The 26,247-nt window shown below is 45.7% G+C and overlaps 1 long non-coding RNA gene across 1 annotated transcript; it reads left to right on the top strand.

The window, feature by feature from the left end:
• The first annotated feature begins 3,950 nt into the window (after positions 1-3,950).
• On the top strand, positions 3,951-6,936 carry LOC123117259 (uncharacterized). Its single transcript, XR_006457328.1, has 2 exons — positions 3,951-4,752; positions 6,637-6,936. It is a non-coding gene; the product is annotated as an uncharacterized lncRNA (long non-coding RNA).
• Positions 6,937-26,247: the final 19,311 nt, after the last annotated feature.

Below are 26,247 nucleotides of genomic sequence, written 5' to 3'. Positions count from 1 at the left end.
CTGCTGAAAAGAGGCTAAATCGGTCTCCAAAAAATGATGAGAGCTATGAGTAGTTATTCTTCGGGAGTTTGGTGGCTAAACTAGAGTGGGGTTTGTTTGAATGTGCTTTTCATTAGGGGGGGGGGGCTTTTTTCGGTAATGTGCTTTTCGTTTGAGATATATTCCTTATAATTTGAGTTTGTGGTTTAGTAGCTAGATTAAAAGTTTTCAACATGAAACTGAAAAACTAGTGTTAGTTGGTGTTACCGCCATCTCTAGGACAATTTGGAGAAGCAAAAATGATAGTATTATTTTTGAAAGAAAGCCGATAAATGACCCTATTATGCTTATCGGGTTGATATGTCGGCGGATACAAACTGGGAAATTTTGCAGATAAAGGAGGGAAATCAAAGGGTGTTGACGCTGGGAGCAAAAGTCATGGAGCAGGTGGCGGGTGAAGCATACATTGCATCTCAGGCTGCAAGTGGGACTGCTCGCGGGAGTCCCATGTAACGCCGCAACTGCCCACGTATTTATGTGGGCTTATGTGGGTTGCCCACAAAATCTAAATGTATTGTTCGTGGACGTCCGCTTGCTCACATAACAGAATGCAGGATAGATCAATCGTTACACTAAAGCTTTCCAACACAGCTCGCCGTCAACAACCTGCTCCTGCGGACCTTGTTAGTTTAGCCGAGATCCTAGACGTTGTTGTTGCTCGCCTTCAATCAGCCGCTACTCGATATCTCGCCGGTCACCAGATTTAACCGTTCATCACACTCTTAACCTTAGATTGTGATAGTGGCGCCAGAGAATGAGATGGTCATTGAGCAGAGAGGATGGCGGAAAGCACTTCAGACATGGAAGAGCTAGCCTACAGAGTGCTGCTCATGACGATATGGATGTCCTCGCTTCGGTGGTCGCAGCAAGCCGAGTCCCGCCACTACGGCACGGCCGTGGAAGCCCTGATCACTTGCTTCTTCTTCAAGCTTGTCACCATCCTGCTGCAGGCGCTCCTTGCCACCGCACTGTCAGAGAAGCCATCGCCGTCAGTGCTTCCGTGCTGGCGGCTCCTCACGGAAAACCTAGCGTCCAGTGTTTGTATCGAGGAGGGATTATGTGGGTTATGTGGGCTAGATGCGGGCCTGGCGGGATGGTCCGCAAATCCCACGTATTTCCTTCCTCAACTGTGGGCGTCCACGAACGACGTTATGCGGGCTTGATTAAGTGGCGCCGCGGACGGCCCGTTCCCACTTGCAGCCTGACTTGCATCGCAGGGGTGGCGCCGTCCGGGGGTTTCGAGGATCACTGGCTGAACTTCCTCGACTGGCTACGTCCCTGGCATGGTGCGCATCTCCTATGTCGGCCTTGCTTCTCTTTGCGTCGATTCTTCTTTGATGACCCATCTATCAGACTGAGTTTTATCATCGTTCTCCGGTTAAAGTGTTGTGCGCCTTTGGTGTGTAATAATAAGTTGGAGTTTGTTGATTTGTTGCCTGTTTAGTCGCTTTGCTATTCAGCATGAGGGGCTCGTGATCGATCGAACCAAAATGATTTCTTTTATAATGGTAAAACATGTGGAAGAACATGCCATACTACTGTGTGTGCTGCGAATGCCCCCGTACCTGTACGTGCTGCTATTTCTTGAGCCCAATACAGTAGCTGGGAAATATTGGACGAGACCGTAGAATGGAATACTAGGAATGGAAACCACGATGCGGATCCTGTGATACTGTACTCTGTGACGAGCACGTGCGGTGTGCGCAGGCCCTGGACAGAGCACAGCACGGAATGACCCGCACACTGTAGAAGTGCAGTCGACGGATGGAACCGCCGGCCAGCGGTACGAGCGCGTGCTGTGCTGCTGCTACGGTCGGTCGGTCGACGATGAGTACCAGTGGGTGCTGACTCGACAGGAGGCAAAATTTCGTGTTTCGACCATTTTTTGAAACCTATTCGAGATCTGATCCTAGGTTGAATTTTTTTTGAGATCTGACCCTTTTGCTACCACCAGAGTCCATGACGGTAGGTCTAACAGCCTATCGCCAGAAACTTTGGCGGTAGGAAACATCGCTACCGCCAAACGGGCTGGCGGTAGGCATCAACACACACTGTGTTCAAAACTTAGGAGGTTTTTGGCGGTAGGGCATGCAACCCTACCGCCATGGTCCTTGGTGGTAGGCTGTTATACCCCACCGCCATGGTCTCTGGCGGTAGCAAAAATATCAGTTGAAAAAATTTCAAATTAGGATCAGATCTCGAATAGGTTTGGGAAAAGGGTCAAAACACGAAATTTAGCCGCGACAGGAAGCAATCAAAGGTCTCGTTCGTAGCTCTGTCTGTGTGCAGATGGCCGGAGTTGGGTTTCACCTGGACGTGCCCATGCCGACCACGAACAGCATGGCCCCTGCTGCGGTCTCGTGCGAACAATCATTCATTCATTCCTCTCTTGGAATGTGTACGCCGTGCACTCAACAGCGTGTCGCACCCCACAACTGAACATCAGTTTCTGTCCTAGTCTTCGGTTTGGCTCGTTTCCTGCCGATCCATAAGCTTCCGTCCTTCGGCATCCGCGCGCGTAACCAAGGTTGGGAAGGAAACTTTGTGAGTAAGGATACGCCCGCCTGTGCGCGTGCAATTAATTACTACTTGTACTCTACGTATATACTCCCTCCGTTCCAAAATAGATTACCCAACTTTATACTAACTTAGTACAAAGTTGGGTAATCTATTTTGGAACGGAGGGAGTACGTGCTGATTTAGATATGAGAAGCATGCGTCCTGCCCGTCCATGGTGTGCAACGGGCGGTCACACCAGCACTCTAAAAGGAGAAACTTCGAAATGCGACAGTGGGGTGTGAACATGGTAGTAGTACGCATGTAGAATCCGGCCTCGTCGCATACACGCAGCCGCTGCCGCGCACTCAAGCCCGTACGTGCACATCCGCGTCAGATTCAGTGCGTCGTTATAGGTCGGCTCACTGGCCTAGCTACTATCCCGGTCTTTCTCCGGAAGGGGAGTACGTATGTTCCGCCACCTGATTGATTCAAACGGCCATTCCTGCTTAAGTACTCCTAGCTGACTGCCGAGCTACGTACTTGACAGACACTAAACTTTCTCTTATCCATTTACTTGTTTGTTCCTACGTGAAGCTTCACGATTAAGAGTGCGTGAGAAGAGTGCAACACTGACATTGGGTGCCATTTTAGGTGGGCGTGACTGCCACGACTGAAACACAATATCACACAACACATTGCATAGAAGAAATATAGCTAGGCACCTGACCATCCATCCATCCTTGTCTACATCCGCCATCACGGTTTATATAAGCATGGTCATGGTGATGGTGGTGGAAAGCCTACTCACAATTCAGGTTATAAATAGAGAACTTGGGCAGTGAAAAGCTCGACGAAAAGAGGTTAGTGGCTGTCGTACAGGTACAAACTGGAAGGAGAATTTCCTTGGCGTGCGTGAACAGCTCCATGCGTGGTTAGGGCTCAGCGCGGCCGTGCCGGTGGACGGACTGGGGAAATGTCTGGAGGGATGGGTTTTTAACTCTTTATTACGCGGAGCGGAGGGAGGTATGCGGCGAGGTTGACGACGGGGAGATGATCGAATTGGTTTTGGTGTCCACGGGGTTAATAAGGGCGTGCTGGGTGTGGCTGTGAGTGGGGTCGGCTTGTAAGGTGACTGTTAGTCTGACCCGTTCGGCGGCTAGGGCACACGTTGGGTGCTGGATGGTGCATTTGCGGTGCGGTGGGTGGTAGACATGACCTCGAGTAGGCATCGTTTACCACGCTGTCCTTGCCTCATTTTACCAACAATTTCTTCGCTTTCCCATGGCAGCATTTCTGTGAAACTGAAACTGATGCAGCGTCACGTTTGGTGTAATCTTGTTGGCTTGTGCTCGTTTCATGGATGGATGGATGCCAATTCTAGTTTTAGTGGAGTACAACTTGGGCATTGGGATCTTGATAGGATGGCCCCTAATAGATGATTTCTCAAGATCCAAGACATAATAATTTCCAAAAAATCAACGGTGTTGATCCCACACTAATCTCGAGGAACCCGTGATGTGGGAAATGAATACCTATGACTTTGGCAAGCATTAAATCTACACGCGAGGCACGAGGGTGTCGACGATCCCCTTCTTCTCTCCCTCCAACCTCCGTCTCAGATCTCGGTGATGGGAGGGCCTTTGGCGTGGGGGGAGCTCATGGCGGCGGCAATCGCGGGTAGCGACGAGGCGAAGATGGCGAGGCTTCGCGAGATCTGTGGGCGGTTCAGGGATGCGGAGGAGATGCATCAGGAATCACGTCAGGTGGTTGAAGAGGCCTCAGAGGAGGAACAAAGTTGGATCTCACGGAAGGCCCCGCTCGAGATCCTCTATTGGGCAATGATGGAGGCGGAATCCAACGATCCGGTGCAGCGCGCGCGGTGGTACGAGTACGCGTCGCAAGATTGGCTTTCGTCCAATCTGGTCTGGGATGGTGTGCGGGTGGTGACCACGGTAACAAGTTCACCGCCACACTGTCCGGTGATGCCTGTCGTGACCGACGACGATGTGCGGGTGGTGCGGAGGCAAAATGTGGCGCGGGTGGTTTCACAGTTGCCTCGTCGCTCCCCTCGGTTCCCCCGGCGTTCTGCGCGGATCCAGGCGCTTGCACAGAGCGCCGCCGACGAGTAGGCGTCTTCCTGGCAGGCAGTCAATTATGGCTGCTGCCGGGGAGGAGTCGAGGACTCCTACAATCGTTTTGCTGCTTCATTTTCCAGTAAGATTGTTGCTCTCTACAAATATTTACATCCTCATGTACAATCTAACAGTTGGGGGGATTGTAGTTGCGAGAAATAGGGTTAGGAGATCTTAGTTGCATGCTCCGAAAAGTCTTCGATGGATTTTCTGATGGAAGTTGATCATGTCATCGATTTTGATTGTAATACTGTTATGAGGATGATTAGTCCTTGGATCTTTCTGATGTTGATACCCACAATATCAAATTTGTGATGATAGTGATTAAATGGAATTTAGATGTTACTGGTGGAAATCTAGTAAAAAAGCCTACGAGAATTGGTAATTTTCCAGCTATCCTTGCCAATTGTACACAGGATATGCTTGTTTTTGGGGTGGATTTCTTAGATTACACTGATGTTGTGATGATAAATATTGATCAAGGAGGGGGTGAGTTTTAGTGTTTTGGCCTTTACCCATAGAACCTTCTGTTGTTAGCCCTGGGCGGTTGGACTGGATGCTTTTGATCAAGAGGTCCAGGTTGGTGGGATAGGAAAGCAATTAAGGAGAATGCGCCTTCTGGTGCCTTTGGGTATTTAGATGCGTTGGTCTGCCCCCTAAGAGAATTTGGTGGGCGTGCAAGCGATGTGTGGTACGGCTTTACTGCTCTGCCGATGCCACCTGGTGAGCAAGAAGGGATGGCTAGGGCTTGCAGTGGTGCAGGAGAGCAAGGTAGTTTCAACAAAAGGGGGAGATTTAACAACTATGAGAGAAGATTTAACAATAGAGGGGGAGATTCAACTTATGTATGATGTTTTTCTACCCCATCCCAGTTGATGTGAAGAAAAGAGCCAATTTCTTCATGCCTAGGTTTGTTTGGCGGGGAGATGGCAATAAGAAAAAATAACACTTAGTAAACTAGAACACTTGATTTAGATCTAAAGATCAAGGGGGTTTAGGGATTTTAAATCTTGAACTCATGAACAAAACTTGTTTGCTAAATAGTTATGGTAGAAACTAAAAATGGTATTCGGCACATGATTCTCCTAAACAAGCATGTTCGGAATGGTTGCCTTTTTGGAACTAAACCTAAGACTGGGGGCTCCCATTTCAAGTCCAGTATCATGAAAATTAAATACTTATTGTACCAACATTGTAAAAAAGTGGGTAATGGCAAGAATGCTAGATTTTGGGAAGACTGTTGGTGGATTATAAACCCCTTAAAATCTCTTATGCTATATTGTATAATTTGAGTTCTGATCACAATATTACTGCAGCTGATGCCTTTTAGAGAAGTTGGGAGGGTTTTAGATTTAGAAGTACTTTGTGAGTTGATACTCTAGATCTTTGGGATAGCCTCGAAATGAGATGTGATGGAATGTGATGTCTCACAACAAGGATTCTATTAAGTGTATGTTAATTGCATATGGTCTTTTTACAGTCAAATCACTTTATAGACATCTTGTTGTTCAATATTGTGGTTTGCCACAATTGTTTTTATATATAAAAAAATTCCACCAAAAATCAAATTCTTTCTTTGGTTGATGGTCAAAAATAGCATATTAGCTAGAGATAATTTATTGAAAAGTGGATGGATAGATCCCAAAAATTGTGTGTTTTGTGGTCAAGATGAGAGGAATAAACACTTTTTCTTCAGATGTTCAGTGGATAAACTAGTGTGGGGTTTGCTTAAATATGCTTTAAATTTGAGATCAATCATGCTAATCTATATGTGCTTTAGTGGATGGATTAAAAAAATCCAACATGATGTAACCCAAAACGGGTGTTAGTTGGTGTCGCTGCTATCTTTTGGACAAATTGGAGATGCAAAAACGGTTGTTGTTTTTGGAAAAAGAAGTTGATAAATGTTCTAATTATGCTTATCAGGTTGATATGTCAATGCCTAACAAATTTGGCAATTTTGCAGATAAAAGGAGGGAAATCAAAGGGTGTTGACGCTAGGAGCATAAGTCATGGAGTAGGTGGCAGGTGAAGCCTACCGTGCAGCGTGGGGGTGGCGTCATCCGGGGGTTCTTCTGAGGATCATTGGCTGAATTTCCTCGACTGGCTATGTCCCTAGCGTGGTGCACCTCTCCTTTGTTGGCCTTGCTTTTGGATGCCTTGATTCTCCTTTGATGATCCACCTATTAGACTGAGTTTTTAGTATTGTTCTTCTGTTAAACTTTTGTGCGCCTTTGGTGTATAATAATAAATTGGAGTTTGGTGATTTGTTGCATGTTTAGTCGCTTTGCTGTTCAGCAGTAGGGGCTTGTGATCGATCGAACCAAATGACTTATTTTAATGGTAAAACATGTGAAAGAACATGCTATACTACTGTGTGTGTTGGGTGCGAAGGCACATGCTATTTCTTGATCCCACATAAAGTAGGAAATAATCGGCGAGACCGTAGAATTGGAATGTTGGGTAACCGCTATGTGGATCCTATGGTACTGTACTGTCTAACGAGCATCTGCGATCGATGCAGGACCGAGCACGGAATGACCCGCGCATTTTACAATCGACAGATTGAACCATCAGTTCTACGAGTGTGTGCTGTGGTACTGCTATAGTCGATCGGCGATGAGTACTTGTTTTAACACAGTACAGACGTAAACACTCGTATATATGCGCATAGACTCACCCCTATGAACGCACACACACGCACATCCTACCCTTATGAGCACATCCATGAGACTGAGCCGCATATCATCTTGAGACTTTACGAAGTCATCATAGACGCCTCGTAGTTGATGGGAACGTTGCCTCCCACTGAACATGCATCACCGGAAATCCTAAAATAAATCCAGGATAAATGCGAGAATCAGGACTTGAACCCTGATGGGCTTAGGATACCACTGTCCTCCTACGTAGCGGAGTCGCTGCGAGCACTTATGCATAGTTTGAAGGATTGGAGACGAAAGAATTTTGGTCATGTCATCAATGAGATAGAGAAGCTCCGGGTGAGCTACAGACAATGAAGCTTAATGGAGTAGATCGTATGAGTATGTAGAAAAACAGGAACCAACTTGATGAGTTATTATACAATGAGGAAATGTTATGGTTGCAACGATCATGTATAAAATGGCTGAAAGAAGGGGAGCGAAATACCAAATACCTCCACCGTCACGCTGTTTGGCAGGTGATGATGAATTATACTCGGCACTTGCTCAACTTGGATGGGACATGGTGCTATGTTCCTTAGAAGATGGAGGGAATGGCGGCCTCCTAGTTCAAGGAGGTTTGTACCAAGGACCCAACCCTCTCCCTGGAGGCGGTTTTAGAGTGTATTAAGCCAAGGTGACAGTGCAGATGAACGAGACCTTGTGCACACCTTTCTCAGAGAAGGAGATCTCTGATGCTCTTTTCTAGATCAACCCTATTAAGGCTCTAGGTACCGATGGTTTTCCAGCTCGTTTCTATCAGCGTAACTGGGCAGTGCTTAAATTAGATATTGTGGCGGCTGTTCAGGAGTTTTTTTGTGATAGAGATTATGCCTATGGGAGTGAATGATACAACAATAGTTCTAATTCCAAAGGTTCCACAACATAAGGACCTAAAGGATTTTCGACCTATCAGTCTTTGCAATGTGGCTTACAAAATTGTCTCAAAAAAGCATGGTGAATAGGCTAAGGCCTTTGATGATGGATCTTATCTCTAAAAACCAAAGTGCTTTCATTCCGTGTAGACTTATTTCAGATAATTCCAGCTTTCTTTTTAGTGTATTCATCATATTCTGTCTCTGAGAGAGGAGAATCAGGCGTTATGTGCTTACAAGCTTGACCTATCGAAGGCATATGACCGCCCAATTGCGTGTTTCTTGTGAAGGCCCTATGTAAGTGGGGTTTTGCTACATGATGGATTTCTCGAATTATGGATTGTATTACTACGGTGAAATATTGAATAAAGTTTAATGAAAAATTAATCGAGTCTTTTACCCCTCCGCAGGGACTTCGCCAAGATGATCCTTTGTCCCTATTTTTATTTCTTTTGTTGCTGATGCATTATCTACGCAGATCAGAAAGTCCATGGCGGAGGAAGGATTGGAAGGATTGAAAATATGCCGAAGAGCACAAACTATTTCACATCTTCTGTTTGCAGATGACTCATTGTTTTTCTTTCAAGATTCTAAGCAACATGCAATTTTGGTTAAGGTTGTTTTGAGCACTTATGCCTCGGCCACGGTGTCGGTGTCAAAACCGGCAGACCTCGGGGTAGGGGGTCCCGAGCTGTGGATCTAAGGTCGATGGGAAACAAGGGATGATGAACATGATGTTTACCCAGGTTCGGGATCATCACTGGTGTTCAAGGGTGGGTCTTGATTTTTGTGTGTGGTTTCCACGCCGAGGTTCGAGATCGAGCTGCTTTGGGCCGGGGGTGACCCCTGGCTATTGGCTGCCGCTTTGTCGTAAGGGCTCAAGGCCAGAGGAGTGTTGTGAGGGAGCGATCCGGCCGAGATTGACTCATGGCTTCCACCTCCTGATTCTGCCTCGAAGGCCAAGTATATGCCCTCCGCAGACATGATGGATTCGGCCAAAGGTGGAGTCTGGCCCTCGCTTGAGGCAGAGCCCTCCTAGCCCGAAACTGTTTGGAGGGTGAGGGCCGATACGTAGATCGGATCGGGGGGGGGGGGGACTCCAAAACGGGAATGGCGAGGCCTACGAGGGTGCGGAAGGGGGTAGTGAATCAGCGAAGACCAGATCGTCCCGGGTGTCCACAACGTATTCCAGATTACCAAATCAAATCCGGTGTTCAGGAGTGAAGTTGTCAATCTAATCCAAACGACCGGTCGGGTCGGCGTGCAGTACGATGCCGCCGAACGCGAAGAGTTGTCTTGGGACGAAGAAGTCCCCGGATCCGATGACTTCTCCTATGATCAGGCGAGCCATCGATCCTTTGGGCGACCCCACAGCGGAACTCTCAATGAAAGCACCAATGTCGGTGTAAAAACCGGTAGACCTTGGGGTAGGCGGTCCCGAGCTCTGGATCTAAGGTCGATGGGAAACAAGGGACTATGAACACGATGTTTACCCAGGTTTGGGCCCTCTCGAAGAGGTAATACCCAATGTCCTGCTTGATTGTATTGAATGTATAGTATGGTTACAAAGTAGATCTACCTCAAGATCAGTATGAGCTAAACCCTAAGGCGATGAGGTGATGAATATAGCTCTATCCCTAAAGACTACAACCCTCGGTTTATATAGACACCGGTAGGTCTAGGGTTACCGAAGATAGATTACAATAAGGGATAAAGTGATCCTGTCTATCCTTGACTTGGAGGGCACACCACATCTTCATAGATCTCCATGAATATACGGCCCCACCAGTCCGGCCCATACCGAATGGGCCGTCGCCCCGAGGACCCCTTAGTTGATGACTCCCTTAGTAGCCCCGAACTTGCCTCCAATGCCAAGGCTTGTATCCGGCATCTGCTCACTCCACATCGTTCGACTTGCGAGGCGAGTTCTTCAGTGTGCTTTGTTCATGTTTGGAGCCAAGTAATGTCCGAAATTTCAAATGACAGTTTTACTTAACAACGAAGGCAATAACAAAAAATCGTCCAAGTGTAAATAGTTCCTACATCTGATAACTTTTTCTCTTTCAACGAAGAGTCGCCTCCGGCCATAACGCCGAGCATTTACTATTTCTCGAAGCGCGGACCAAGGCTGACGGCACATTTGGCACGTACCCTCGAGGTGGAGATTGTGTCCTGCCTTTCCAGGGATGTGGTAATTATTTCGATTCCCCTCCCCACACATAATGTTGCGGGTATATCAGGAAGTGCAGAAGCCAACGATGCGGAAAAAGGAACCCCTGGCCTGTCAATAGTCTATAAAGGGGGAGCTACTAGAGTCAGCATCCAACGCCTTCCTCCACCTTCCGCTCATGCAGATCCTCAGAGCTCTGGCGTCCCTTTCTTCTGCCTCCACAGCAAATCCCACTCCATCTCCAGCCATGGCCGGATCCGGCGCCAACGGGAAGTGGGAGGCTTCCACCGTCATCGATGGCGGTATCTAAAGCAGGCCGGCTATTTGTCGGCCAACATTGCCCATGAGGCCCCCGAATAGGGCCAAATCATGCCTACGCCCAAGCCGGGCGAAAGGGTCATATTCCTCCCTGATTTCCTTAGGGGGCTAGGATTTCCCCTGCACCCCTTTGTGCGGGGGCAGATGTTCTTCTATGGGCTAGATTTTCACGATCTGGCCCCCAACTCCCTTCCCCACATCTCATCCTTTATTATCTTCTGCGAAACCTTCCTTCAAGTCCAGCCACACTTCGGCATGTGGCTAAAGGTGTTCAACATCAAGCCCAAGGTAGTTGGCGGCAAGCAGGCGGACTGTGGAGGGGCCATGATCAGCAAATTGACATGGGTCAAGTGGCCAAAGGGCCACTTCATCGATACAGTCAGAATGTGGCAAAAAGAATGGTTCTATATCACCGAGCCACGGGGAGCCAGCTGGGCGACAGCTCCCGCATTCAGATCCGGACCCCTACTAGGCTGGCCTCATGGATCAACAAGAGACCGGACTGGGGATCCGCTAACGATTTGAAGGCATTGCAGAAGCGCGTCGTCAGCGTCATGGAGACCGGTGCGAAGTTGGTCGACATGATTCAGGTCATCCTCCATCGCCGATTCCTCCCCTGCCAGGGGTGGGTCGAGCCAATGTGGGAGTATGACCCCGAAGATCCACCCACCGTGCGGCACCTCTTCGACATGATCCACAAGAACGTGTGGAGTCTGCTATTCAAACAACAGAAGGAGTCGCCGGTCGAGGGGGAGGACATCGGCATCGACGCCGTGAACCCTCTGAGGAGGGTCAGAGACACTTGTTGAAAGAACATGCGGTGCCCCCATGTTTAGTTTCAGTAATTAATGACAATCTCTATGGACTAATGGTTGTCTTGAGTTATATTTCAAGGAGTTTATATGTCGACCAATGTGCGATTCAATGAATTATCCAAAGACTGGTCATGTAGAAGACATGATAGAAGGTTGATCAAGACTAAGTCAAGAGTGAATCAAGTTGATCAACACACAAAGCATACAAGATGTACCGAGAGGGATCAAGTGATCCCATGGTATGGTAAGCATTGTCCATTACGCTTTGTGTACTAACCCATGATCTACGTGTGAGTTCTATGAGGGCTTAGGTTTGTTTCCATGGGTTTACATCAAGAGGAAGATCTCGTACAACCCATGGAGGATGACATCAAGTGGTGATGCAATCAAGATTGTGGTGTGCAAGTTCAAGTGGAGCATCTTGAAAAGATCAAGTGCTTGAAGCTTGCCGTCCATTGTGGTGTCAATGGACTTGTAAAGATGTGCTGAAGAGTGGCTCACCCATAGTGGAGTATGGGGAGCAATCAACTAGTGTTCATCGAGCCAACACAATCAAGAAAGTGTTGGGGAACGCAGTAATTTCAAAAAATTTCCTACGCACACGCAAGATCATGGTGATGGCATAGCAATGAGAGGGGAGAGTGTCCGTCCACGTACCCTCGTAGACCGTAAGGGGAAGCGTTATGACAACGTGGTTGATGTAGTCGTACGTCTTCACGAATCGACCGATCCAAGCACCGAACGTACGACACCTCCGTGTTCAGCACACGTTCAGCTCGATGACGTCCTCCGGGCTCCAATCCAGCGAAGCGTCGGGGATGAGTTTCGTCAGCACGACGGCGTGGTGATGATGATGATTTTCTACCGGCGCAGGGCTTCTCCTAAACTCCGCGACGATATGACCGAGGTGGATTATGGTGGAGGGGGGCACCGCACACGGCTAAGGAACGATCCGTAGATCAACTTGTGTGTCTATGGGGTGCCCCCCGCCCCCGTATATAAAGGGGGAGAGGAGGAGGGGGCCGGCCTAAGGGGAGGCGCGCCCTAGGAGGGGGAAACCTACTCCAAGTAGGTTTCCCCCTCCCTTTCCTATTCCAAGAAGGAGGGGGAAGGCAAGGGATGCGCCGCCCCCCCTTCCTTGTCCTATTCGGACTCAAGGGGAGGGGGCGCGCCACTTGCCCTGGCCGGCCCCTCTCTCTCTCCAATAGGGCCCATCAAGGCCCATTACTTCCTGGGAGGGTTCCGGTAACCCTCCGGTACTCCGGTTTTTCTTCGAAAACACCCGGAACACTTCCGGTGTCTGAATGTAGTCATCCAATATATCAATCTTTATGTCTCGACCATTTCGAGACTCCTCGTCATGTCCGTGATCACATCCGGGACTCCGAACAACCTTCGGTACATCAAAACTTATAAACTCATAATAAAACTGTCATCGTAACGTTAAGCGTGCGGACCCTACGGGTTCGAGAACTATGTAGACATGACCTAGAACTATTCTCGGTCAATAACCAATAGCGGAACCTGGATGTTCATATTGGTTCCCACATATTCTACGAAGATCTTTATCGGTCAAACCGCATAACAACATACGTTGTTCCCTTTGTCATCGGTATGTTACTTGCCCGAGATTCGATCGTCGGTATCCAATACCTAGTTCAATCTCGTTACTGGCAAGTCTCTTTACTCGTTCCGTAATACATCATCTCATAACTAACTCATTAGTTACAATGCTTGCAAGGCTTAGGTGATGAGTATTACCGAGAGGGCCCAGAGATACCTCTCCGACAATCGGAGTGACAAAACCTAATCTCGAATTATGCCAACTCAACATGTACCTTCGGAGACACCTGTAGAGCACCTTTATAATCACCCAGTTACGTTGTGACGTTTGGTAGCACACAAAGTGTTCCTCCGGTAAACGGGAGTTGCACAATCTCATAGTTGCAGGAACTTTGTATAAGTCATGAAGAAAGCAATAGCAACATACTAAACGATCAAGTGCTAAGCTAACGGAATGGGTCAAGTCAATCACATCATTCTCCTAATGATGTGATCCCATTAATCAAATGACAACACATGCCTATGGTTAGGAAACATAACCATCTTTGATCAATGAGCTAGTTCAAGTAGAGGCATACTAGTGACACTATGTTTGTCTATGTATTCACACATGTATCATGTTTCCGGTTAATACAATTCTAGCATGAATAATAAACATTTATCATGATATGAGGAAATAAATAATAACTTTATTATTGCCTCTAGGGCATATTTCCTTCAGTCTCCCACTTGCACTAGAGTCAATAATCTAGATTACATAGTAATGATTCTAACACCCATGGAGTCTTGGTGCTGATCATGTTTTGCTCGTGAGAGAGGCTTAGTCAACGGGTCTGCTACATTCAGATCCGTATGTATCTTGCAAATCTCTATGTCTCCCACTTGGACTTGGTCCCGAATGGAATTGAAGCGTCTCTTGATGTGCTTGGTCCTCTTGTGAAATCTGGATTCCTTTGCCAAGGCAATTGCACCAGTATTGTCACAGAAGATCTTCATTGGTCCCGATGCACTAGGTATAACACCTAGATCGGAAATGAACTCCTTCATCCAGACTCCCTCATTCACTGCTTCCGAAGCAGCTATGTACTCCGCTTCACATGTAGATCCCGCCACGACGCTTTGTTTAGAGCTGCACCAACTTACAGCTCCACCGTTTAATAAAAATATGTATCCGGTTTGCGATTTAGAATCGTCTGGATCAGTGTCAAAGCTTGCATCGACGTAACCATTTACGACTAGCTCTTTGTCACCTCCATATACGAGAAACATATCCTTAGTCCTTTTCAGGTATTTCAGGATGTTCTTGACCGCTGTCCAGTGACCCACTCCTAGATTACTTTGGTACCTCCCTGATAAACTAATAGCAAGGCACACATCAGGTCTGGTACACAGCATTGCATACATGATAGAGCCTATGGCTGAAGCATAGGGAACTCCTTTCATTTTCTCTCTATCTTCTGCAGTGGTCGAGCATTGAGTCTGACTCAACTTTATACCTTGTAATACAGGCAAGAACCCTTTCTTCGCCTGATCCATATTGAACCTTTTCAATACTTTATCAAGGTACGTGCTTTGTGAAAGTCCAATCAAGCGTCTTGATCTATCTCTATAGATCTTAATGCCCAATATGTAAGCAGCTTCACCGAGGTCTTTCATTGAAAAACTTTTATTCAAGTATCCTTTTATGCTATCCAGAAATTCTATATCATTTCCAATCAACAATATGTCATCCACATATAATATTAGAAATGCTACAGAGCTCCCACTCACTTTCTTGCAAATACATGCTTCTCCAAAAGTCTGTATAAAACCATATGCTTTGATCACACTATCAAAGCATTTATTCCAACTCCGAGAGGCTTGCACCAGACCATAGATTGATCGCTGGAGCTTGCACACTTTGTTAGCTCCCTTAGGATCGATAAAACCTTCTGGTTGCATCATATACAACTCTTCTTCCAGAAATCCATTCAGGAATGCAGTTTTGACATCCATCTGCCAAATTTCATAATCATAAAATGCGGCAATTGCTAACATGATTCGGACAGACTTAAGCATCGCTACGGGTGAGAAAGTCTCATCGTAGTCAACCCCTTGAACTTGTCGAAAACCTTTCGCAAAAAGTCGAGCTTTATAGACAGTTACATTACCGTCAACGTCAGTCTTCTGCTTAAAGATCCATTTATTCTCAATGGCTTGCCGATCATTGGGCAAGTCAACCAAAGTCCATACTTTGTTCTCATACATGGATCCCATCTCAGATTTCATGGCCTCTAGCCATTTTGCGGAATCTGGGCTCATCATCGCTTCCTCATAGTTCGCAGGTCCATCATGGTCAAGTAACATGACTTCCAGAACAGGATTACCGTACCACTCTGGTGTGGATCTTACTCTGGTAGACCTATGAGGTTCAGTAGACACTTGATCTGAAGTTTCATGATCAATATCATTAGCTTCCTCACTAATTGGTGTATTTGTCACAGGAACTGATTTCTGTGATGAACTACTTTCCAATAAGGGAGCAGGTACAGTTACCTCATCAAGTTCTACTTTCCTCCCACTCACTTCTTTCGAGAGAAACTCCTTCTCTAGAAAGGATCCATTCTTAGCAACGAATGTCTTGCCTTCGGATCTGTGATAGAAGGTGTACCCAATAGTCTCTTTTGGGTATCCTATGAAGACACATTTCTCCGATTTGGGTTCGAGCTTATCTGGTTGAAGTTTCTTCACATAAGCATCGCAGCCCCAAACTTTAAGAAACGACAACTTTGGTTTCTTGCCAAACCACAGTTCATAAGGCGTCGTCTTCAACGGATTTAGATGGTGCCCTATTTAATGTGAATGCAGCCGTCTCTAAAGCATAACCCCAAAACGATAGCGGTAAATCAGTAAGAGACATCATAGATCGCACCATATCTAGTAAAGTACGATTACGACGTTCGGACACACCATTTCTTTGTGGTGTTCCAGGTGGCGTGAGTTGCGAAACTATTCCGCATTGTTTCAAATGTAAACCAAACTCGTAACTCAAATATTCTCCTCCACGATCAGATCGTAGAAACTTTATTTTCTTGTTACGATGATTTTCCACTTCACTCTGAAATTCTTTGAACTTTTCAAATGTTTCAGACTTGTGCTTCATTAAGTAGATATACCCATATCTGCTCAAATCATCTGTGAAGGTGAGAAAATAACGATATCCGCCAGGAGCCTCAACATTCATCGGACCACATACATCTGTATGTATGATTTCCAACAAATCTGTTGCTCTCTCCATAGTACCGGAGAACGGTGTTTTAGTCATCTTGCCCATGAGGCACGGTTCGCAAGTACCAAGTGATTCATAATCAAGTGATTCCAAAAGTCCATCAGTATGGAGTTTCTTCATGCGCTTTACACCGATATGACCTAAACGGCAGTGCCACAAATAAGTTGCACTATCATTATCAACTCTGCATCTTTTGGCTTCAACATTATGAATATGTGTATCACTACTATCGAGATTCAATAAAAATAGACCACTCTTCAAGGGTGCATGACCATAAAAGATATTACTCATATAAATAGAACAACCATTATTCTCTGATTTAAATGAATAACCGTCTCGCATCAAACAAGATCCAGATATAATGTTCATGCTCAACGCTGGCACCAAATAACAATTATTCAGGTCTAAAACTAATCCCGAAGGTAGATGTAGAGGTAGCGTGCCGACCGCGATCACATCGACTTTGGAACCGTTTCCCACGCGCATCGTCACCTCGTCCTTGGCCAGTGCTCGCTTATTCCGTAGTCCCTGTTTCGAGTTGCAAATATTAGCAACAGAACCAGTATCAAATACCCAGGTGCTACTACGAGCTCTAGTTAGGTACACATCAATAACATGTATATCACATATACCTTTGTTCACTTTGCCATCCTTCTTATCCGCCAAATACTTGGGGCAGTTCCGCTTCCAGTGACCAGTCTGCTTGCAGTAGAAGCACTCAGTTTCAGGCTTAGGTCCAGACTTGGGTTTCTTCTCTTGAGCAGCAACTTGCTTGCTGTTCTTCTTGAAGTTCCCCTTCTTCTTCCCTTTGCCCTTTTTCTTGAAACTAGTGGTCTTGTTGACCATCAACACTTGATGCTCCTTCTTGATTTCTACCTCCGCAGCTTTTAGCATTGCGAAGAGCTCGGGAATAGTCTTGTTCATCCCTTGCATATTATAGTTCATCACAAAGCTCTTGTAGCTTGGTGGCAGTGATTGGAGAATTCTGTCAATGACGCTATCATCCGGAAGATTAACTCCCAGTTGAATCAAGTGATTATTATACCCAGACATTTTGAGTATATGCTCACTGACAGAACTATTCTCCTCCATCTTGCAGCTGTAGAACTTATTGGAGACTTCATATCTCTCAATCCGGGCATTTGCTTGAAATATTAACTTCAACTCCTGGAACATCTCATATGCTCCATGACGTTCAAAACGTCGTTGAAGACCCGGTTCTAAGCCGTAAAGCATGGCACACTGAACTATAGAGTAGTCATCAGCTTTGCTCTGCCAGACGTTCTTAACGTCGTCAGTTGCATCAGCAGCAGGCCTGGCACCCAGCGGTGCTTCCAGGACGTAACTTTTCTGTGCAGCAATGAGGATAATCCTCAGGTTACGGACCCAGTCCGTGTAATTGCTACCATCATCTTTCAACTTTGCTTTCTCAAGGAACGCATTAAAATTCAACGGAACAACAGCACGAGCCATCTATCTACAAACAAACATAGACAAGCAAAATACTATCAGGTACTAAGTTCATGATAAATTTAAGTTCAATTAATCATATTACTTAAGAACTCCCACTTAGACAGACATCTCTCTAGTCATCTAAGTGATCACGTGATCCAAATCAACTAAACCATAACCGATCATCACGTGAGATGGAGTAGTTTTCAATGGTGAACATCACTATGTTGATCATATCTACTATATGATTCACGCTCGACCTTTCGGTCTCCGTGTTCCGAGGCCATATCTGCATATGCTAGGCTCGTCAAGTTTAACCTGAGTATTCCGCGTGTGCAAAACTGGCTTGCACCCGTTGTAGATGGACGTAGAGCTTATCACACCCGATCATCACGTGGTGTCTGGGCACGACGAACTTTGGCAACGGTGCATACTCAGGGAGAACACTTCTTGATAATTTTAGTGAGAGATCATCTTAAAATGCTACCATCAATCAAAGCAAGATAAGATGCATAAAGGATAAACATCACATGCAATCAATATAAGTGATATGATATGGCCATCATCATCTTGTGCTTGTGATCTCCATCTCCGAAGCACCATCGTGATCACCATCGTCACCAGCGCGACACCTTGATCTCCATCGTAGCATCGTTGTCGTTTACGCCATCTATTGCTTCTACGACTATCGCTACCGCTTAGTGATAAAGTAAAGCAATTACAGGGCGTTTGCATTTCATACAATAAAGCGACAACCATATGGCTCCTGCCAGTTGCCGATAACTTCGGTTACAAAACATGATCATCTCATACAATAAAATATAGCATCACGTCTTGGCCATATCACATCACAACATGCCCTACAAAAACAAGTTAGACGTCCTCTACTTTGTTGTTGCAAGTTTTACGTGGCTGCTACGGGCTTGAGCAAGAACCGTTCTTACCTACGCATCAAAACCACAACGATAGTTTGTCAAGTTGGTGTTGTTTTAACCTTCGCAAGGACCGGGCGTAGCCACACTCGGTTCAACTAAAGTTGGAGAAACTGACACCCGCTAGTCACCTGTGTGCAAAGCACGGCGGTAAAACCAGTCTCGCGTAAGCGTACGCGTAATGTCGGTCCGGGCCGCTTCATCCAACAATACCGCCGAACCAAAGTATGACATGCTGGTAAGCAGTATGACTTGTATCGCCCACAACTCACTTGTGTTCTACTCGTGCATATAACATCAACGCATAAAACCTAGGCTCGGATGCCACTGTTGGGGAATGCAGTAATTTCAAAAAATTTCCTACGCACACGCAAGATCATGGTGATGGCATAGCAACGAGAGGGGAGAGTGTCCGTCCACGTACCCTCGTAGACCGCAAGCGGAAGCGTTATGACAACACGGTTGATGTAGTCGTACGTCTTCACGAATCGACCGATCCAAGCACCGAACGTACGGCACCTCGGTGTTCAGCACATGTTCAGCTCGATCACGTCCTCCGGGCTCCAATCCAGCGAAGCGTCGGGGATGAGTTTCGTCAGCACGATGGCGTGGTGACGATGATGATGTTCTACCGGCGCAGGGCTTCTCCTAAACTCCGCGACGATCTGACCGAGGTGGATTATGGTGGAGGGGGGCACCACACACGGCTAAGGAACGATCCGTAGATCAACTTGTGTGTCTATGGGGTGCCCCCCGCCCCCGTATATAAAGGGGGAGAGGAGGAGGGGGCCAGCCTAAGGGGAGGCGCGCCCTAGGAGGGGGAAACCTACTCCAAGTAGGTTTCCCCCTCCCTTTCCTATTCCAAGGAGGGGGAAGGAAGGAGTGGGAGAGGGGGAAGGCAAGGGGGGCGCTGCCCCCCTTCCTTGTCCTATTCGGACTCAAGGGGAGGGGGCGCGCCACTTGCCCTGGCCGGCCCCTCTCTCTCTCCAATAGGGCCCATCAAGGCCCATTACTTCCCGGGGGGTTCCGGTAACCCTCCGGTACTCCGGTTTTTCTCCGAAAACACCCGGGACACTTCCGATTACCGAATATAGTCATCCAATATATCAATCTTTATGTCTCAACCATTTCGAGACTCCTCGTCATGTCTGTGATCACATTCGGGACTCCGAACAACCTTCGGTACATCAAAACTTATAAACTCATAATAAAACTGTCATCGTAACGTTAAGCGTGCGGACCCTACGGGTTCGAGAACTATGTAGACATGACCTAGAACTATTCTCGGTCAATAACCAATAGCGGAACCTGGATGTTCATATTGGTTCCCACATATTCTACGAAGATCTTTATCGGTCAAACCGCATAACAACATACGTTGTTCCCTTTGTCATCGGTATGTTACTTGCCCGAGATTCGATTGTCGGTATCCAATACCTAGTTCAATCTCGTTACTGGCAAGTCTCTTTACTCGTTCCGTAATACATCATCTCATAACTAACTCATTAGTTACAATGCTTGCAAGGCTTAGGTGATGAGTATTACCGAGAGGGCCCAGAGATACCTCTCCGACAATCGGAGTGACAAAACCTAATCTCGAATTATGCCAACTCAACATGTACCTTCGGAGACACCTGTAGAGCACCTTTATAATCACCCAGTTACGTTGTGACGTTTGGTAGCACACAAAGTGTTCCTCCGGTAAACGGGAGTTGCACAATCTCATAGTTGCAGGAACTTTGTATAAGTCATGAAGAAAGCAATAGCAACATACTAAACGATCAAGTGCTAAGCTAACGGAATGGGTCAAGTCAATCACATCATTCTCCTAATGATGTGATCCCATTAATCAAATGACAACACATGCCTATGGTTAGGAAACATAACCATATTTGATCAATGAGCTAGTTCAAGTAGAGGCATACTAGTGACACTATGTTTGTCTATGTATTCACACATGTATCATGTTTCCGGTTAATACAATTATAGCATGAATAATAAACATTTATCATGATATGAGGAAATAAATAATAACTTTATTATTGCCTCTAGGGCATATTTCCTTCAGAAAGGTGGTCCAACTTGAGGGAGTCAAGATCGTCATCATCTGGCTCAAGTGGATTTAGCGCAAGGCAAAGGTTTGCCCTTGATTGATTTTCTATTTCACCGGTCTCATGGTGGTAGTTGGGAGACCGGGTTATAGGACCGATTGCCGTACTATCAAGGGGGGCTCTCAAGTTGGTAGCTTGATTGTATCATTCGTTGAGAGCTCAAACCTTTGCATCCTTGCATCATCTTATAGGATCGATTGCCGTACTATCAGGGGGGCTCTCACATGATGATCAGACATGGTTTAGTTGATTTGGATCACGTATCATTTAGATGACTTGAGGGATGTCAATCTAAGTGGGAGTTCTTAAGTAATTTGATTAACTGAAATTTAATTTATCATCAACTTAGTCCTGACAGTATTTACAAATTATGTTGTAGATCAATAGCTCGCGTTATAGCTCCCTATGTTTTTTGATATGTTCCTGGAGAAAAATAAGATGAAAGATGATAGTAGCAATGATGCGGACTAGGTCCGTGATCTGAGGATTATCCTCATTGCTACACAGAAGAATTATGACCTTGATGCACCGCTAGGTGATAGACCTATTGCAGGAGCAGATGCATACATTATGAACGTTTGGCAAGCTCGATATGATGACTACTTTATCGTTTAGTGCGCCATGCTTTATGGCTTAGAACCGGTACGTCAAAAACGTTTTGAACACCATGGAGAATATGAGATGTTCCAAGAGTTGAAATTGGTATTTCAGACTCATGCCCATGTTGAGAGGTATGAGACCTCTGACAAGTACTTTGCCTACAAGATGAAGGAGAATAGCTCAACCAGTGAGCATGTATTTAGAATGTCTGAGTACTATAATTGCTTGAATCAAGTGGGAGTTAATCTTCCAAATAAGATAGTGATTGACAGAGTTCTCTAGTCACTATCACCAAGCTACTAGAACTTCGTGATGAACTATAATATGCAAGGAATGACGAAAATGATTCCCGAGCTCTTCGCGATGCTGAAATCGGCGAAGGTAGAAATCAAGAAAGAGCATCAAGTGTTGATGGTTGACAAGACTACTAGTTTCAAGTAAAAGGGCAAGAGAAAGAAATGGAACTTCAAGAAGAATGGCAAGCAAGTTGCCACTCCCGTGAAGAAGCCCAAAGCTAGGCCTAAGCCTGAAACTGAGTGCTTCTACTGCACAGGGAATGGTCACTGGAAGAGGAACTACCCCAAATACTTGGCAGATAAGAAGGATGGCAACGTGAACAAAGGCATATTTGATATACAGATTATTGATGTGTACCTTACTAGTGTTCGTAGTAGCCCTGGGTATTTGATACCGGTCCAGTTGCGATTAGTAACTCGAAACAGGAGTTGCAGAATGAACAGAGACTAGTTAAGGGTGAGGTGATGATGTGTGTTGGAAGTGATTCCAAGGTTGATACGATCACCATCGCACACTCCCTCTACCTCCAGGATTAGTGTTGAAACTAAAATAAATGTTATTTGGTGTTTGCGTTAAGCATGAATATGATTAGATCATATTTATTGCAATATGATTATTCATTTAAGTCAGAGAATAATTGTTGTTCTGTTTACATGAATAAAACCTTCTGTGGTCATACACCCAAGGTTAATTGTTTATTGAATCTCAATTGTAGTGATACACATATCCATAATATTGATGCCAAAAGATGCGAAGTTAATAATGATAGTGCAACATACATGTGGCACTGCCGTTTAGGTCATATTGGTGTAAAGCGCATGAAGAAACTCCATGCAGATGGATTTTTGGAATCACTTGATTATGAATCATTTGATACTTGCGAACCATGCCTCATGGGCAAGATGACTAAGACTCCGTTCTCCGGAACAATGGAGCAAGCCACTGACTTATTGGAAATAATACATACTGATGTATGCGGTCCGATGAGTGTTGAGGCTCACGGTGGGTATCATTATTTTCTGACCTTCACAGATGATTTGAGCCGATATGGGTATATCTACTTGATGAAACGCAAGTCTGAAACATTTGAAAAGTTCAAAGAATTTCAGAGTGAAGTGGAGAATCATCGTAACAAGAAAATAAAGTTTCTACGATCTGATCGCCGAGGCGAATATTTGAGTTACGAGTTTGGCCTTCATTTAAAACAATGTGGAATAGTTTCACAACTCATGCCACCTGGAACACCACAGCGTAATGGTGTGTCCGAACGTCGTAACCGTATTTTATTAGATATGGTGCGATTTATGATGTCTCTTACCGATTTACCACTATCGTTTGGGGTTATGCATTAGAGACAGCTGCATTCACTTTAAACAGGGCAGCATCTAAATCCGTTGAGACGACACCGTTTGAACTGTGGTTTCGCAAGAAACCTAAGCTGTCATTTATTAAAGTTTGGGGTTGCGATGCTTATGTGAAAAAGCTTCAGTTTGATAAGCTCAAACCCAAATCAGAGAAGTGTGTCTTCATAGGATACCCAAAAGAAACGGTTGGGTACACCTTCTAATGGGCCATAGTGGAGGAGAGGAGGCAGGCCACAGGAGGAGGCGCGCGCCCCCTTGCCCCAATCCGAATTGGACAAGGGGAGGGGGCGTGGCCCCCCTCTTTCCTTCTCCCTCTCCCCCTTTCCCCATTCCCCTTTCCATTGGTTGGAAGGAGGGGGGCCGAATCCTACTTGGACTAGGAGTCCAAGTAGGACTCACCGCTTGGCGCGCCCCCCCTGGGTCGGCCACCTCCTCCTCCCCCCTTTATATACGGGGGCAGGGGGCACCCCAAAGGCACACCAAGATTTCTCTTAGCAGTGTGCGATGGCGCCCTCCACAGTTTACCACCTCGGTCATATTGTCGTAGTGCTTAGGCGAAGCCCTGCACGGATAACATCATCAACACCTTTGCCACGCAATCGTGCTGACGAAACTCTCCCTCGACCCTCTACTGGATCAAGAGCGCGAGGGACGTCATTGAGATGAACGTGTGCTGAACATGGAGGTGCCATACGTTTGATACTTGGATCGGTTGGATCGTGAAGACATTCGACTACATCAACCGCATTAGCGTAACACTTCCGCTTTCGGTCTATGAGGGTATGTAGATAGCTTTCGGTCTACGAGGGTATGTAGATACACTCTCCCTGTCTCGTTGCTATGCATCTCCTAGATAGATCTTGCGTGATCGTAGGAAATTTTTTAAAATTGCATGCTACGTTCCCCAATAGTGGTATCTGAGCCAGGTTTGTGCGTAGATGATATGCATGAGTAGAACACAAAGAGTTGTGGGCGATAATAGTCATACTGCTTACCACCAACGTCTTACTTTGATTCGGCGGTATTGTTGGATGAAGCAACCCTGACCGACATTACGTGACCGCGTTCATGAGACTGGTTCCACTGACGTGCTTTGCACACAGGTGGCTGGCGGGTGTCTGTTTCTCCAACTTCAGTCGAATCGACTTTGACTACGACCGGTCCTTGTTAAAGGTTAAAACATCACACTTGATGAAATATCGTTGTGGTTTTGATGCATAGGTAAGAACGGTTCTTGCTAGAAGCCCGTAGTATCCACATAAAACTTGGAACAACAAAGTAGAGGACGTCTAACTTGTTTTTGCAGGGCATGTTGTGATGTGATATGGTGAAGACGTGATGAGATATAAATTGTTGTGTGAGATGATCATGTTTTGTAAAAGTTATCGGCAACTGGCAGGAGCCTTATGGTTGTTGTTTTATTGTATGAAATGCAACCGCCATGTAATTGCTTTACTTTATCACTAAGCGGTAGCGATAGTCGTTGAAGCAATAGTTGGCAAGATTACAATGACGCTACGATGGAGATCAAGGTGTGAAGTCGGTGACGATGGAGATCATGACAATGCTTTGGAGATGGAGATCAAAGTCTCAAGATGATGATGGCCATATCATGTCTCATATTTTGATTGCATGTCATGTTTATCCTTTATGCAACTTATTTTGCTTCGTACGGCGGTAGCATTATAAGATGATCACTCACTAAATTTCAAGATATAAGTGTTCTCCCTGAGTATGCACCGTTGCTACAGTTCGTCGTGCCGAGACACCACGTGATGATCAGGTGTGATAAGCTCTACGTTCGCATACAACGGGTGCAAGACAGTTTTGCACATGCAGAATACTCGGGTTAAACTTGACGAGCCTAGCATATGCACATATGGCCTGAAACACCGAGACCAAAAGGTCGAACGTGAATCATATAGTAGATTTGATCAACATAGTGATGTTCATCATTGAAAACTACTCCATCTCGTGTGATGATCGGACATGGTTTAGTTGATATGGATCACGTGATCATTTAGATGACTAGAGGGATGTCTATCTAAGTGGGAGTTCTTTAGTAATAAGATTTATTGAACTTTAATTTATCATTAACTTAGTACCAAATAGTTTTTTTTGCATATCTATGTTGTTGTAGATCAATAGCCCGTACTACCGTTCCATTGAATTTTAATGCGTTCCTAGAGAAAGCTAAGTTGAAAGACGATGGTAGCAATTACACGGACTGGGTCTGTAACTTGAGGATTATCCTCATTGTTGCACTGAAGAATTACGTCCTGGAAGCACCGCCTGGTGCAAGACCCGCTGCAGGAGCAACTCTGGATGTTATGAACGTCTGGCAGAGCAAAGCTGATGACTACTCGATAGTTCAGTGTGCCATGCTTTACGGATTAGAATCGGGACATCAAAGACGTTTTGAACGTCATGGAGCATGTGAGATGTTCCAGGAGTTGAAGTTAATATTTCAATCAAATGCCCGACTTGAGAGATATGAAGTCTCCAGCAAGTTCTATAGCTGCAAAATGGAGGAGAATAGTTCTGTCAGTGAACACATACTTTGAATGTCTGGGTACCACAAGCACGTGACTCAGTTGGGAGTTAATCTTCCTGATGATAGTGTCATTGATAGAGTTCTTCAATCACTACCACCAAGCTATAGAGGCTTCGTGATGAACTATAATATGCCAGGGATGGAAAAGACAATTCCCGATCTCTTCGCAATGCTAAAGGCTTCGGAGGTAGAAATCCAGAAGGAGCATCAAGTGTTGATGGTTAACAAGACCACTAGTTTCAAGAAAAAGGGCAAAGGGAAGAAGGGGAAATCACTACAAGAAATATGTCAACTAGTGACCTTCTGTCAGTGACCCTGGAAGAATTGGTCATAGATCTATGACCATTTCAGACCAATTGGTCAAAAGCTGTTCGGGGGGCTCCAAACCCTAAACCATTGCGACCATTTTGGTCAGAAAGGTCATAATTTCCTTACACGAAAAGGTCATAAAGCAAACAACGCTAGTCCGCTGCCTTATTTCTAGTTGTTAACGACCAATATAGATGGTCATAGCCTTGTAAATTGTGGTGGGTTGCTATGACTAGGCGCCACCACATCA

This window comes from Triticum aestivum, chromosome 5B, assembly GCF_018294505.1.
Source record: "Triticum aestivum cultivar Chinese Spring chromosome 5B, IWGSC CS RefSeq v2.1, whole genome shotgun sequence".
In the NCBI taxonomy this organism is placed as follows: Eukaryota; Viridiplantae; Streptophyta; class Magnoliopsida; order Poales; family Poaceae; genus Triticum; species Triticum aestivum.
The sequence above is the reverse complement of the archived record's forward strand: the minus strand, read 5'-3'. Positions and strand labels throughout refer to the sequence as shown.